The sequence below is a fragment of the Polypterus senegalus genome, chromosome 1, assembly GCF_016835505.1.
Source record: "Polypterus senegalus isolate Bchr_013 chromosome 1, ASM1683550v1, whole genome shotgun sequence".
Lineage (NCBI taxonomy): Eukaryota > Metazoa > Chordata > Cladistia > Polypteriformes > Polypteridae > Polypterus > Polypterus senegalus.
In genome coordinates, this window is record NC_053154.1 from 65161572 (window position 1) to 65179440 (window position 17869).

Genomic DNA, 17869 nt, shown 5'->3' on the forward strand with positions numbered 1-17869 from the left:
AACATTGTTAAATTGGCTGTAGTGTGTTGTAGGGTGTGTGTGTGTGTTCACTCTGAGATAGGCTGGCACCCTATCAGATTGCTCCTGGCTTGTACCCAATTCTTTCTGAGATAGACTTTGGCTACTCTGCTCTGGATAAGCAGATTTGGAAAGTGAATGAATGGATGGATGGGGGTATTAAATGAATTTCAGTGTTTCATAAAAAGTTTTTCTCTTACATTTTAAGGCAGTGTAATCTACTGCCTGAGTAATTCCAGTTTAAAACCCAAGGCTGCCTTTTCAGTCCTCAACTTTGAGTTACAGTGTTACTCTTTTCAGGTTACTTAACTTGCTTGTGTTTTACCCATTCAAAGCAATTATAAACAACTGTACTTTAAGTATGTACTTGTAAAACACCCAGGGAGTGGCGCTCACTATAAAAACAAATTTAATAAAATAATGGTTGGTTGTGATTGTACATTTTTATGATATTCCATTAACCTGTTATATATAAAATGACAAGTAAACCACAGATGAAGAGTGCATTGCCTAATCTGTTCTACTGAGGACATCATCAGTTTTTACTTAATTAGGCCCAGAAGAGCAGTTTGTTATAAATATACATTTCTACCTATAACAAAAACATAATTTAATACATCAAATTATATTATTGTGACATCAACATATAGCATTTAAATTAATGAGAAGCAGCAAACTGAAAGTTTTACATTTATTCTTATGCATAGACTTAGTAATGAGCAATAATATGCTCTTAAACCAAAAAAAAATTCTGAAACTCGTACATCACATGTAACACTTGTCAAAGTGATGAATCCAGGTCAGGTATATAGAGCAGAACATAATCAGTATGCAAAAATATCTTTTGTTCATATCTGTCCTTGAGAGTTTTGTCAGTGGCTGATCCATCAAGCAAATATATAGTAAGTGCCTCAGTTTCATCAGGTTAAAAATAGGGGAAAGATGGTCATCTTTTCAAGTCTCCTTGAGAGAGAGAGAGAGAGAGAGAGAGAGAGATAGATAGATACATTATTAATCCCAAGGGGAAATTCACATACTCCGGCAGCAGCATACTGATAACAACAACAACAACAACATTTATTTATATAGCACATTTTCATACAAACAGTAGCTCAAAGTGCTTTACATAATAAAGAATAGAAAAATAAAAGACACAATAAGAAAACAAAATAAGTCAACATTAATTAACATAGAATAAGAGTAAGGTCCAATGGCCAGGGGGGACAGAAAAAACAAAAAAACTCCAGACGGTTGGAGAAAAAAATAAAATCTGTAGGGATTCCAGACCATGAGACCGCCCAGTCCCCTCTGGGCATTCTACCTAACATAAATGAAACAGTCCTCTTTGGATTTAGGGTTCTCACGGAAGGACTTGATGATGATGGCGGTCACGTAGACTTCTGCCTTTTAATCCATCCATCATTGTTGGAGCATCATGAAGCTTTGAGTAGGTGGAGTTGGCGCAGGCCACCACCACAAAGAAACCGGAAAAAGAAACAGAAGAGAGAGTAGGGGTCAGTATGGATTTTAGAGCCACCATGAATAGTTATTATGATGAATTGAACATACAGAGTATCAGGATTAAGTTAAATTAAGTTAAATTGAAGTTATAAAAAAGCTATGTTAAAATAATATGTTTTCAGCAGTGTTTTAAAATGCTCTCCTGTATTAGCCTGGCGAATTCCTATTGGCAGGCTATTCCAGATTTTAGGTGCATAGCAGCAGAAGGCCGCCTCACCACTTCTTTTAAGCTTTGTTCTTGGAATTCTAAGGAGACGCTTATTTGAGGATCTAAGGTTACGATTTGGAATATAACGTGTCAGACATTCTGATATATAAGATGAGGCGAGATTATTTAAGGCTTTATAAACCATAAGCAGAATTTTAAAGTCAATCCTGAATGACACAGGTAACCAGTGTAGTGACATCAAAACTGGAGAAATGTGTTCGGATTTTCTTTTCTTAGTTAGGATTCTAGCAGCTGCATTCTGCACTAGTTGCAAACGATTTATGTCTTTCTTGGGTAGTCCTGAGAGGAGTGCATTACAGTAATCTAGTCGACTGAAAACAAATGCGTGAACTAATTTCTCAGCATCTTTCAAAGATATAAGAGGTCTAACTTTTGCTAAAACTATATTAAATTAAAGAGTGATAAAAATGCAGGTATCACAGACAATAACTTTGTATAATGTTAACGTTTAACCCCCCCGAGTGGAACTGAAGAGTCGCATAGTGTAGGGGAGGAATGATCTCCTCAGTCTGTCAGTGGAACAGGACAGTGACAGCAGTCACACTCTAATCAGCTAACTCCAAACACCTGCAAAAGCCTTTAAATGGTCTCTCAGTCTAGTTCTGTAGGCTACACAATCATGGGGAAGACTGCTGACTTGACAGTTGTCCAAAAGACGACCATTGACACCTTGCACAAGGAGGGCAAGACACAAAAGGTCATTGCTAAAGAGGCTGGCTGTTCACAGAGCTCTGTGTCCAAGCACATTAATAGAGAGACGAAGGGAAGGACAAGATGTGGTAGAAAAAAGTGTACAAGCAATAGGGAAAACCGCACCCTGGAGAGGATTGTGAAACAAAATCCATTCAAAACTGTGGGGGAGATTCACAAAGAGTGGACTGCAGCTGGAGTCAGTACTTCAAGAACCACCACACACAGACGTATGCAAAACATGGGTTTCAGCTGTCGCATTCCTTGTGTCAAGCCACTCTTGAACAAGAGACAGCGTCAGAAGCGTCTCACCTGGGCTAAAGACAAAACTGCTGCTGAGTGGTCCAAAGTTATGTTCTCTGATGAAAGTAAATTTTGCATTTCCTTTGGAAATCAAGGTCCCAGAGTCTGGAGGAAGAGAGGAGAGGCACAGAATCCACGTTGCTTGAGGTCCAGTGTAAAGTTTCCACAGTCAGTGATGGTTTGGGGTGCCATGTCATCTGCTGGTGTTGGTCCATTGTGTTTTCTGAGGTCCAAGGTCAACGCAGCCATCTACCAGGAAGTTTTAGAGCACTTCATGCTTCCTGCTGCTGACAAACTTTATGGAGATGCAGATTTCATTTTCCAACAGGACCTGGCACCAGCACACAGTGCCAAAACTACCAGTACCTCGTTTAAGGACCATGGTATCCCTGTTCTTGATTGGCCAGCAAACTAGCCTGACCTTAACCCCATTGAAAATCTATGGGGTATTGTGAAGAGGAAGATGCAATACGCCAGACCCAACAATTCAGAAGAGCTGATGGCCACTATCAGAGCAACATGTGCTCTCATAACACCTGAGCAGTGCCACAGACTGATCAACTCCATGCCACGCCGTATTGCTGCAGTAATCCAGGCCAAAGGAGCCCCAACTAAATATGGAGTGCTGTACATGCTCATACTTTTCATGTTCATACCTTTCAGTTGTCCAACATTTCTAAAAATCCTTTTGGTCTTGGTCTTAATTGATATTCTAATTTTCTGAGATACTGAATTCGGGACTTTCATTAGTTGTCAGTTATTATCATCAAAATTAAAAGAAATAAACATTTGAAATACATCAGTCTCTGTGTAATGAATGAATCTAATATACAAGTTTCACTTTTTGAATGGAATTACTGAAATAAATCAACTTTGTCATGATATTCTAATTTTATGACCGGCACCTGTATGTTAAAACGCTTATTGACCAGCCATTTAGCTCCTCCATAACCACAAAACTCGCACCATGTTGCAGCACCCTCAGATTGATTGTCTTATGGATCAATTTAACAGAACCTTGTTTATCTTGCTTTTTATCTTCATGGCAGAGCATCAGAAGGGCTGGGACCAACATCCTCCTGCCTTGCTATGCACTTATCACTCTGTTGTCTAGGAGTCCACTGGCTTCACACCTGCCATGTTGATATTTTTCCGGGAGCTACACACTGGTCTTTGGGACACCCCTGAGCCCGACATCAGCACAACTCCAGGGACCTATGTAAAAATCTTCATCCTCACTCGCATGAATAGGCATTTCTACCATGTAAAAGAAGCTAAAGGGGAAAGATGCACTTTGTAATTTTTAGCTGCTGTTTTCTGAGATAATAATATGTTTTGTGTTTCTCATCCCCACAGTCCCTGCTGCGTTTTCTCCTGTAAACATTTTGTTTTATTTTTTTTTTTAATATTTTATTAAAATCAAGTAAAATTCCATACAAGCAAGCCAAGTTTAACAAAACTAGGTTTGGAACAAATCAACCTCCACCCATGAGAAAGAGGGCTAGGCTAACAGAGTTAAACTAAACTAGTAAAAATAAGTAAATAGATAAATTAATATATGATTAAAAAATAGAATAAAAAAGAGGGGAGAGAATCTGCTTCCTCAATTTAAATGCTTATTCCAAAATGTTATTGATTAGATCCTGCCAGGTTTTGAAAAGGTTTTGTTCAGATCCTCCGAGGGAGAATTAGATTTTTTCCAATTTCAAATAGTATATAATATCAGTTTCCCATTGACTTGAAAGAAATGGAAGATTGGGATTCTTCCAGTTGAGTAAGATAACTCTAGGTGCCAATAGTGTAATAAAGGCAATTACAGTTTGTTTGTCCTCCTCCACTTTAAGTCCATCTGGAAGTACACCAAACAGCTTTTAATGGATAAGGAGGGATTGTGACACCATGACTTTCTGAAAGGTATTTTAATTTACTCATGGATTATTGCTCCCCCTTGTGGATGCAAAGAATTTTGCCATACTACAAGGAGCCATACAAAAAGAAGCACTTCTTTAAAGGTACACTATATTCTGTGCAGTATGCCTTTATACAAGTGCTGTTGACTAATAGGAAATACTGTTACAGGACATTATAATTATTTAGAAATATGAAGTATATTTGCACATATACCATGATGTAATCTACCTGAACTGACTGTGTAATGACAGAAATTAAGTATTATTTATTTTTGTTACACAACCTTTATTACCTTATAACAAACATTTCTGAAATGTAAGGCCACATTTTTTTAAGCACAACCACCACAGACACACCATCTAAATTTATGTAAACAGCTGAACAGCAATGGATCACCACATATTCTTCAGTAACACCTCAGTTTAAACAGACAAAATAATTTACAGGGAAGAGTATATGTATAAACATAAAAAAAGCAGAAAGACACTAAATTAGCCCCACATTCAGAAATGTGCCTCTGGTCAAACTTATGAATACAGCAGTAGTTAGCTATGACTAGTAGTTAGACTCATAAATTTATTTATTTATTTTATGTATTTATTTATAAAGCACTTTAAAAATCAATCAATCAATCAACATTTATTTATATAGCACATATTCATACAAAAAAAAATGTAGCTCAAAGTGCTTTACAAAATGAATAGAGTAATAGAAGACACAATAAAAGATAAACATAAGTCAACATTAATTAACATAGAATAAGAGTAAGGTCCGATGGCCAGGGTGGACAGAAAAAACAAAAAAAAACTCCAAAAGCTGGAGAAAAAATAAAATCTGTAGGGGTTCCAGACCAAGAGACCGCCCAGTCCCCTCTGGGCATTATACCTAACATAAATCATCATATTTTCATGGAAGGACCTGATGATGATGGTCACGTAGACTTCTGGCTTTCAGTCCATCATTGTTGGAGCATCATGATGCTTTGAGTAGGTGGTGGTGGCGCAGCGCCACCACAAAAAACCGGAAAAAGAAACAGAAGAGAGTAGGGGTCAGTACGGATTTTAGAGCCACCATGAATAGTTATTATGAAGAATTGAACATACAGAGTATCAGGATTATGTTAAAGTGAAGTTATAAAAAGGCCATGTTAAAGTAATGTGTTTTCAGCAGTGTTTTAAATTGCTCTACTGTATTTGCCTGGCGAATTCCTATCGGCAGGCTATTCCAGATTTTAGGTGCATAGCAGCAGAAGGCCGCCTCACCACTTCTTTTAAGTTTAGCTTTTGGAATTATAAGGAGACACTCATTTGAAGATCTAAGGTTACGATTTGGAATATAACGTGTCAGGCATTCCGATATATAAGATGGAGCGAGATTATTTAAGGCTTTATAAACCATAAGCAGTATTTTAAAGTCAATCCTGAATGACACAGGCAACCAGTGTAGTGACATCAAAACTGGAGAAATGTGTTCGGATTTTCTTTTCCCAGTTAGGATTCTAGCAGCTGCATTCTGCACTCGTTGCAAATGATTTATGTCTTTTTTGGGTAGTCCTGAGAGGAGTGCGTTACAGTAATCTAGTCTACTGAAAACAAAAGCGTGAATTAATTTCTCAAACAACAAAAACAACATCAAGGCTGACCAAAGTGCTATACAATAAAAACCCAAAGACACCAGGCACACTAAACCAAATGGTAAATGAAACAGAAACACATAAACACATAAGAACTGAGGAGATTTTTAATAAAAAAAACACAGATTTATAAATAGATTTATAAATAACTGACTGGAGTTTATAACCATGGTTCACCTCATTCTATCTACCTCACACAACTGTATTTGACTTGTCCATCACACACCTACCTGCACATTACACTTTATATTTCTATTCTGTTTTTATACTTTATGCTGCCTCTGTTACTTATTATAAATCTGCTACTTATTATTTATGTTTATCTTTATACGTTGGTTTTGTCATTTGGTGTGGACAGCAAAGAAAGAACTTTATAGTACAGGGAAACATGTTTCCTTACTGTGCACATGACAATAAACTTTGAACTTGAACTATGGGTGGAAGTTCAGCACTTATATGTTTATTTTTAAATAAGTGCTTTCACTGCTCTCCTGTAATTCTTACTTGGAATTCTGGCCTCTCAGGCTGTATAAATACTACAGGCATGTATTTAAATCAGTTTAGTTGGTCTGAAATGTACAAAACTTACTATTCCATATTTTCTACACAGTGCCCCAAAGTGGTCATTGACAGCATATTTCAGCAAAAATTCAATGATTTTTAAGTGACCCTTTTGTACACAAGTATCTTAGGTATTCTCAAATGATAGAAAAAAATAATGATACTATATAAACATATCAGGAAACAGGGCCATAATAAATATAGTATGTGGACAATCCATGAGAGAAACAAGAAACGTATTTGTTTAAGAAGGTAAGTCATTAATTCAGATTTAAATAGGTCAAATTATTGAATTTGCCTAATTGAAGTGAGTTTTGGTTTAACATAATTAAAGGCACAGACTATGAAACTTTTATATCTTGCAAAATAATAATGGCACAGACTATAGGCGCTTTTCCACTGCATAGTACGGCACAGCACGGTTCAGTACAGCTCACCTTGGTTCGGCTCAGTTCGGCTCGGTTTGCGTTTCGACTGCAGTTTAGTACCGCTTTAGAGTGGGCGGGATTATTCACGTGTCGTTATAGTTGCGCCGCCTCTACTGCCGTGACACCGTGGAACTTTTACAACAACACGCAGACAACGACAACACTTTAGCTCAACAACGGGCAAGGGTAAGCATCTAAAAAAAGCACGTCACTAGCTAACTTTTATCACTGTTGCAAAGCATAAAATGAACTTAACTGCCAGTGTAACATTAAAATGCTGATTCTGTATATTACAGATCTTCCACATTTTGCAAAAAAGTCGCCGCAACAGACCATCTGTTTGGACATTTAACCGTGCCTCAGAGTGGTGGGATGTGATTGTTCCCGGTTTTACAAACACTCAGTGGCTGGAGAACCTTCGAATGTCTGAAGAAACATTCATCCACTTATGCAACAAACTGCGTCCAGCGATGGAGAGACGCTACACAAACTTCCGCGTGTGTGTACCTTTAAAGAAAAAAATAGCCAGTGACGCAGTAATGACGATTTTCTCCGGCCAATCAGTGACCAGCAGAGTTTACACGTCACGTTTTGGTAACGGTTCGGCGTGCTTGGAACCTCGGCTGAGGTGGTACTAAAAAAAGGACCAGGTACCAGGTACTGTTACCAGTGGAAAACGCCCCAAAAGTGAGCTGAACTGAACCGTGTCGTGCCGTACTATGCAGTGGAAAAGCGCCATATGAAACTTATGTATCTGTAATTTGGGATAGACAGAAGATGGACATCAACAGAATGTTCCTTGGTACATAACTAATTAAATATGCTGAACAGGTCAGTGAACTTTCATGTAAGGTAAAAACATCAACATTAAAATTGTAACCATCAATTGGAAGCCAGTGAAAAAGACAGTACCTGAGTAATAAACTCTCGTAATCGTGTGTGTGTGTCAATAGGTAAGCTGCTGAATTTGGCACCATCTGAAATTTGTGCAACAAACTTTTAAGAAAAATACAGTAAAAGGTATTGTAGTAGTCTAGGCATAAAAAAATAAAAGCATGAAAAATGGGTTCATCATCAAAATAGTCATAATAGGTCTGAATATGGGAAATGTTAGGGTGACGTAATGGTCATGTTGCTCACTTGCAACAAGAAAACCAGGGTTCACATCATGTCTGGAGTTTGCATATTCTCCCCATGTCCGCATGGGTTCTGTCTGGGTGCTCCAGTTTCCTCTCAAAGCCCAAAAACATCAGAGGCCTCATGTATAAATGCTGTGTACGCACAAAAATGTTGTGCAAGAACGTTTCCCTGTTCAAATCGCGATGTATAAATCCTAAACTTGGCGTAAACCACGCACATTTGCATGGTAGCTCATACCCTGTCGTAGTTCTCTGCTCGGTTTTGCAGACTGGCGGCACCCAGCGTCAAAGCAGTGCTACTATTCCTGTGTGGTTATCCTTTCTTTTTTAGATCTACATCCCTGACGTGGCTTTATAAATACACTGATATTAACCGCATATTGTTTATTAGTTTAATGCATCTGATTGTAATTAACCTGTAACAATATAATGGTCCACAGAATGGTCAAACTATTCCAAATACCATAACTACTTTAGCGTTGTTACTCTGACTGCACCTCGGATCCCACATCGAATCATCATTTTCCATATTACTGTCACTGCACCACTTGAAGTATTTATATCACTGTATCTGATTGTGAATCACAGCTGTACAGCAGCTGATCGGAAAGAGAATTATCGGTATACAGCATCAAGCACACACTGACTCAGCCATGCTGTCTATTGAACTGCTCTCATATGACAAATGCTTCAGAGCCTTTCCTGTACTGACCTCACAGTTCAGAAACAGTTTCATCCCAAGAACTCTAAATGCATTCAATCAGTCTATCAAGTGTTTATTAGTACAATCACCTCACTGCAAACTTGCACTACAGTTATAACATTGCACAACTTGAGCCACTTTATAAAGCGCGCATTTACATATGATGACGATATCATTGTTAAGATGAAATGCAGCAAAATATTTTTATTATATTATACAGATAAACTTTAACTACACAGTGCCGCAGCGTTAGTGAGCCACTTGTGCTCCGTTCACGGATTGTTCCTGCCTTACACTCTATTCTTGCTGACACGACACTGGAAGGATAGATGGATAGAATAATTAAACACATACTATGAAGATATTTTGATGTTCCTTAAAAGTTTTGAAGAATCGGCGTTCTAAGCTTACAGATGGCTTAATGTCTATTATAGAGCTGATTGTGTGGCAATTGGGTATTTGGAGAAAGAAAAGTAAGGACAGGAAATGGAGGTTAGTACGTTTGAAAGAGACAGTACTGCTACAATAAAGTATTTCATCGAAGGTAGCACACGGCACAGCAAACATCTTGTGTAAGGCATGAACAATCACTGCGCCACCGTGTTCCCATGTTTAATAACATGCTTTAACTCCTATCATCATGAAAATGATATCACGTATACATCTCAGTGTTTTAATTATTCAAAGAGCTGTAATATCACAAATGTAATGGGTTCTGTGTCCTGTCGGAGGAAGAGAAAGCCCGGAAGCACGTAGTGATTCACACACATAGAGCACATAGAAGATCTTATACAAATCAAAGCATTTAACGTGCTACTTTAGTTACGATGGGATTGAGAAACTAGTAAATGATTTTAAGATTTAAGTTTATGATGTTCTTCTTTAATGACAAAATAAACTACGTGATTAAAGTGGAAATTTAGAGATTAAAGTTGACATTTCATGCTTTTTCCCTACTGTGTGCATTTTCTTTTCTCTGTACCCTAATAAGCTTTCATATGATACTCAGACAGTGGGCTACGGCTCGCCTTTTCATGGCAACTTTGATATCTGACAACTTCTTTTTTATTTTGGGCACTGTGCGACTTTGTGAACGTGAGCTTTCGTGTTTCTCCGACACGCTATGTCACTCGATCAACTTCCTTTTGTTGTTTATACCACTGTTTAAACAAACAAATAGTATGTTTTTCTTTGCCTGCACTTGACATTTGCTGAAATTCTTCTATTTTCCCTCTTGCTTTTGTCATTGCCTTTTCACAGAAGGCTGAGCTTAAGGGCTATTTTTATTGATTTGTATTTTCAAAGAAGCGTAATTCTGGGAGGAGTTAGGGCGGGACAACAGGCGCGTGCACATGTGTTACTTTTCACGCTGACTGGGATTTATATAGCAGAAGAACGTGGAAGTTGGCGTATGCACAGATTTATGCATCTTGATTTTTTTGTGCATAAGCACATTTCCGCTTTTATCCATACGCCATGTTATAGTGTGAATTCTACGCACACCTTTATACATGAGGTCCCAAGTGAGGTGGATTGGTGTTGTTTATTGTGTGTGTGTGTGTGTGTATGCATGTGGGTATGTGTGTGCACCCTGCAATGGGCTGGTCAATGGTTTGTTCATTACAACTGATGCTTGCTGAGATAAGCTTCAGCTTCAGCTTCCCCATAACCCTATTCTGGATTAGTGGGTTTGGAAGATGAATGAATGAATGGATGAATTAGTGGATAGATGTAAAATGTTCCTAAGATGAAAATAAATAGACTCAAAACAATCATTATATGACCTTGGAGTGACAGTTTAGAATCAACACCCAGACTTCATAGATGCTGGCATTTAAGGTATTATTTCATAAAGTAGTTGAAGCTAAAGATATGGAATTAAGATTAGTTTTAAATAAGATTAAATTTGATTTTAGATTAGTTTCTAGTGTATATCACTTCAGTCTTGTTTACATTTAAATGGAGAAAGTTCATCAGAACAGCTGCCAGAAATAAAATCAGCACAGGGATTAGTACTAAATGATAAAAAATATCTGGGTATCATCACTGTAGATAAGAAACTGAAGACAAAACTGATGAATGATTTTTCCCAAAGAAAATATATTAAAGTAAAATGGGGCAAAATGAGCCCCAAGGAACTCCACAGAAGAATGGACTAAAAGTAGATGTAAAATTGCAGATTTCAACAGATTGACCTTGTATTGAACCTTTTGGTGAACAATTTCAAATGCAGCTGAGAGGTCATGTCAGATCAGGTTGGTGAGCATGGACTGGTATAGCACGTTGCTACACACACCACATGGCAAAACAGCTCTCTAGAGCCCCAATCAAAGCCTCCATTGACTCTGCGAAGATCAAAGTATCATCAGTAAAGTCAAGATCAATTTTTCTTCGCCAACAGATGCCCCACTGCCGCTGGACCCCACAACCTTCCCCAACACCCTGTCCATGCAAGCTTTGAACAGAGTAGGAGCAGGTAAACACCCCTGATGAACCCCAGAATCAACTGAGAAAAACACAGAGGTCCTGCCTTCATTCTACACAGCACTCACAGTAACGGTGAACAGGCTGAGAGGTCTTGCAAAAGTGGAACAGAGCAAAGACCACTGTCACAGTTGACAAGTAGGTCATTTCAAACTTGGATTAAGGTTGCTTTGGTATTATGGGTCTTGCCTAAAGTCAGACTGAAACTGCTCATAAAGATCACTTGAATGCACGTGACACTGTAGCTGTTGGGCAACAACTTCTTGCATTATTTCAGTTAATAAAAGGCATATGAAAAACAGGTCTGTAATTTGATGACACTGAAATATCTGAATTTGCAATTTCCAATAACTAGAAATGACTGCTGTTATGAGGATCTACACCAAAGTTAATATACACATTTGTCAAATATACAAGTACAGGAGCAAGGATGGGTATATTTTTAAAAAGGAGGTGTAGATTGCATCAAGAGAACAGTAAGTTTAAAGGAGTTCAATACTTTATCTAGGTCAGTAATATTTACACAAGCAAAATAAGAAAAAATTCAAGAAGGGAAACTATTATATTCATATGTTGATGACCCAAATACTGTATTAACCAGCATGTAGTGTTTTAATCTTGTTGGTAAAATAACACATATGTTCCTCACAATGTGCATCAGAAAGTAAGGAACTCATCAAAGCTTTAGTGACAGAATCAGGTGAGCCTTTCTTCCAAAGACTGTAGTAATCAAAACTAGTTTGTGTTTGAGGGTATACTCACTTACAGAGACCTTGCACAAAGAAGTGATCTGACAAATTTTCATAAGAAATGCTTACACTTTAAAATGATGTATTTTCTTAATTACACAATCAGAGAAACAACATCCTAAATCAGGGCAAAAGTCTTCAGATCATAAAATTCAGTATTATTTGAAGTAAAGAAGGCAAGTTAAAGTTTCCCAATGCAATTAATCATCTGCATTAAGCATTAAAACAAAATACAAGGCCTCGTTTAAAAATACAGAATTGCTGCTTACACTAGGCAGTCAATAAAGGACAGTAATCTTTCAGGAAGGATACACAGGAAAAATACGTACAATGTTTAAATAAGCTACAATAACAAACAAGGTAATACCTTAAAATTGCGTTAAGAGTGAACACCACATCTTTTATGAGATTGAGAACACAACTTTATGCAGAAGAGTATAACCCTGCAGAGACACCACAGCCAGTGAGGCCAGGTCTTTTTCAAGTAGCCACGTTTCTACAACAGCCAGAATACCAATGTCTTTTTTCAGAATAATACTATAAACAAGAAACTTTTATCACTTAAGAACAATAAATTAAAAAAAGCAACAGATATTTTCTGTTCCGTGACACATGAATGAGTCTCATGATTTAAATAGATTTATATATGTTTAAATAAATGGTGGTACATTGCACCTACCAAACTCATTTACATTTTCAAATTTAGATTTAAAAATAACTATTTTATACATTTCTTATTTTTTGGAAAAAGTGGACCCACAATCTGCCGTAGATTTAGCTGGGTTCATGGTAGATTCTCAAAATTTTAAGTTTCACCTTCCTCAGTGTTTCTAAGAAGCCCCAAAGTTCTTGTCATGTTAAATGCACCTTTGATGCCACCATACTTGGGCAGGCTTCTTGGCTTCTGGAGTGTTGATGCCATCTTTATAGGGCTGATCTGTACAAAGAGATGGATAAATCTGTGACAGTCCTTATAGTATTTGTTTAATACGCTTTAATTGCTGTACTGTTTAGCACTAAGATGTGGTGGGTTTTCTAGTGGAACCTTTTGGGGTTCGAGAGCATTTAGGCCTTAATACTAACCTATATCAAAAGTCTGTAAATGACATTTATTCAGCTCACCAGATAATTGTAGAACCACATCTTAATGCAAATTATGCTTCACACGTTGTAAAACAGTTGAATAGTTTTAGTTCTATCCTTATTTGGCTCCAAAACATGAATCAATCCGTGCCTAATCTATAATCATTTTTGAAATTTTGTTTTAACTTGATACAACTGTCTTTAAAACTCCAGATAAACTGCTTGTTTAAGTTGCTTTGAACCTATTTTCTGAAGCATTTTAAACTTGTGAATTTTGTTAAAAGTAGAATCTGCCACATAAGGATCTGTCTTCCACTATGGTTTCACTCACATATGCAGCATTTGCACTAGCAGTACATTATGGTTATTTTAAAATCTAAATATTTGCTGTTCTAAATGTTAAATATTTTGAATGTTAAGCTGTTTTGCACTCTGGCTTCTAATCATAATTTTGTAAACTTTTAAAAATTATTTTTTAATTTTACTTGGAATATTTCACAAACTTCAATTAATTCTGTTAATTTGCTTTAGTTTTCTTAATTATTAATAGCTGTACTAGTCATTTGTGACTGAAATATCCCTGTTGATTTTGATTAAAAATTTACCTCCAAGCTTTTGCATCTGTTCAAGTGTTTTAATCTTAAACAAAATATACATCAAACAAACATGGCCATTCTTGACCCTGAGTACTCAGCTAGATTTTCTCATAAATAATAATTTGACTTTGTTTTGTTTTTTCATGAGACATATTATGTAATATCTGGAATCAGACTGAATCAGAATCATGCTGACTGGTTCATGTATTAATAAAAAATCTTTTTGAAAAGAATGTGAAATTCTGTACTTGAATATTGCTTATTATATGTGCCCTGCAAATGACATATAACCATTCTGTTGTTCTTCTGCAACTCGGTCCAATTTTAACTTAAATATACCCCATCATATACATCAGTCACAACATCAAAACCCCCTGCCTAATGTGTTACCTCTTCTTTTTTTAACAAAATGAAATTCTGTACTCTTATTTTTAAATTACCATAAAAATACTTTAAAAAAATAAAAAGGTCCCCATTGTGTCACCAAAAATAACTCTGAACCTTTGAGCTGTGGACTTCACAAGACCTCTAAAGGTGACCTGTGGTATCTGGCACCCCAAGACGTTGGCAGCAAATCCTTTAAGTCCAGTAGGTTGCTAGGCCAGGCCTCCATGGAGCTGACTTGTTTTTCCAGCACATCCCATAGGTGCATAATTTGAATTGAGATCTGGGAAATTTGTAGGCCAACACCTTGAACTCTTTCTCATGTTCCTCAAGCTGCTCCTGAACAAGTTTTCCAATGTGATGGGGTGCATTATCCTGCTGAAACAGGCCACAGCCATCAGGGAATACCGTTGCCATGAAGAGGTGTACGTGGTCTGCAACAATCCTTAGGTTGGTGATACATGTCAAAATTACATCCACGTAAATGCTAGGACCCAAGGTTTCCCAGCCAGACATTGCCCAGAACATTAACAATGCCTCCACTGGCTTACATCTTGATGCCATCTCTTTCCCAAAAGCAAATGACAAACATGCACATGGCCGTTCACAAGGTCAAAAAAAAAAAAATAACGTGATTCATTAGACCTTTTTCTGATGGTGGACAAGGGTCTGTATGGGTGCACTGACTGATCTGAGGCTATGCAGCCCCATACTGTATGTAGTAAGCTGTGATATGCTGTGTGTTCTGACACCTTTCTCTCATGGCCAGCATTACATTTTCATCAATTTCTACTATAGCTGCTCTTCTGTGGAATCAGATCAGACAGGCTAGCTTTTGCTCTACATGTGTATCAGTGACCCCTGGGCACCGATGGTGCTGTCGCCAGTTCACTGGTTGTGCTTCCTTGGATCAGTTTTGGTAGGTACATACCACGGCATAACACTTGCCCATTTTTTTTCTACTTCCAATGCATCACCTTCAAGAACTGACTATTCACGTGCCGCCTAATATATCTCACTCTTTAACTGGTTTCATTGTAACAAAATAATCAAGGATATTCACTTCCCCTGTCAGTGGTTTTAAGGTTGTGGCTGATTGGTGTACATTTCACACCCTCCTTATTAGTTTTTAATACAAAAAACTTTACTCCAAACAGAAATATGATGAAGAATAGACAGTAATGAAAATGCATAACTTCACAAAAGTAGGTAAACATTATAAGATTCAAACAAAGTCTTTTATTGCACTGCTTGTTATTATTTGTCAATATATAAACCTTTTTATATTAAAATAAAAAATATATTTGGGAAAGACTTGCTGGGCTTACTAAAAAGTCTCACATATTATGCAGCTTCTAATATTACATGTAAAACATTAAATTCTAAAGTAGTCTTGTGAATTTAAATAATAAAAATCTGATAAAAATGTGAATTAAGTAAGACTGAAAGTGAAAATGGCCAGGTTTAATACTACTTTGACTTGTGCAGTAAATAAATGAATCTTCAGTGTCTGTTTATAATCCTTCATTTGCAAATGGAGTCTTGATAAGGGAACATGTTGTCTGTGTATTGTCAGCACTATAAATCTGTAATCCTTTAGTATTAAACAAACAGAAGTAGTTTACATTTGCAGTAATAGAATATTATTGGCCGGAAACTGCTGCTCTTATCTTAATTGCTGAAATGACTTGGGTCTGGTGGAAAGTGCAGCTATATATATGTAATTAAGGAAAAGGAAAGCAAATTTACAGTTGCATAAAATGATAAGATAACAAATAAGATTTTTTTTTTTCAAGCAGGCCCCTCAATTAGATTTAAAACAAAGATGGTGTGGGTGTGTCACTCCTTACACCTATTCTAGCTAAGACAGGTTCACGCTGCAAGACAGAATTAGAATAATTGAGTTCGGAAAACGGAAGGATGCATAAACAATATTGGTATTTATTATTCAGTAATTAATGCTAGGGCTGAGTGAAAAGACTTCAAATGAATATTACGATAATTTAACACTTCTTAATCAATTACAATATATGATGATTACAACGAAAAATGTTGCATATTTTTTTAATAACCATATTTCAAAAATGTCATATTTTTAAGTGTTTAGTTGTCATGGCACCCAAATATCTAAACTTGTGTATTACATCATATGTTGAAAAGTTATGTTTTAAATATGCCAAGCTGTTAAAGATGCTGACATCTCATTCCTCCAGTGTCATAATTTGTGGAAATACAAAATTAATGTTTTTTAACATTTATATAACATTAACATGCTGCACAATGCCTTTTTAAAGTTTTGAACAAACAAATATTTGTAAAATCCAAACTAAATCTATGTTTAAATATTTATAGGTTTCTAGAGATGGTACAAGGTTTACTTAGGGCTGATACTGATCACCAATTTCATGTTACTAGAATTGGCCAATTCCACTACCAATTCTGATTTGTTGTCCTTATCCTTAATTTGTTTTACACTAAGCACCAGCATAACCACCCATGTAGATGCCTTATGTTCTATATTAAAATGTTTTTTTTTTACTTAAACTGCAGACCTCATGTGTTACCTCTTCATTTTTTAACAAAATAAAATTATGTACTCTTTTTTTCAATTATCATAAAAGTACTTTAAAAAAATTAAAATTACACTAAAGCATGTTTTTAAACTAATAATAGTAATACATGCCATAAAAGGAAAGAAACATTCTTGTCATAATTACAAGCCACAATTCTAATAAAATGTTATTTTTATCAAGAAGATACAAGGCTAGCATGCTTAACAAGTTTACACATAAAATCGACACATTTGCCTCTTAAGATAGCCTGTTGCTTATTAAGCAGTGAAAGCAAATTATTTTTTATCAGTTCTTTTTCTAAGTAAGAGTGTGAGTTGCTGTACTAAACAGAAGCTCACTCACTGTCCATACTCAGACAAGGAGTGCCTGTTTTAATTACAAGATGAAATGAAAAGGTCTGAACTCATTCTCTTTTAATTCCTGCTAAGGATGTACCTCTCTTTTCTTACACTCTGTTGTTCATCCTCGATGTACAGGATGACTCCTCAGATTCCCTTTTCTCAGTTTATTACTCCACTTTCTTTAATGTAAAAGCTGATATTCCTGGGTTCACTTTCTCTTAAACTCTGCTCCTAAATCTCTGTTCACAGAAGGTTTGGCGGCCAAAAGACTAGAGTAGTGTGATTTAAGCCATTGGGAGTGAAAATTGGCATATTGATCAGAACATCATTAGCTTACAGGGTCATTACTGTCGCGTTAGTGTACAGTGAAAGTTTTACCTGCATTTGTAAATAGTGAGGCCAAAGTTGCTTGTGTTACATTTGGTCAGAGCAGTGGTCTTTCTTTAGAGCATTTTTTAAGAGCTGCTGAAAACAAAGAGAGTTTTATCAAACATACCATTATGAGCAAAACTATTTCACTAAA

At 36.5% G+C, this 17869-nt stretch overlaps 1 protein-coding gene across 10 annotated transcripts in view; it reads left to right on the plus strand.

Annotated features, from left to right (window-relative positions):
* ppfibp2b (PPFIA binding protein 2b) overlaps window positions 1-17869 on the plus strand; it is a 291180-nt gene that overhangs the window by 115018 nt on the left and 158293 nt on the right. The window lies entirely within an intron of this gene.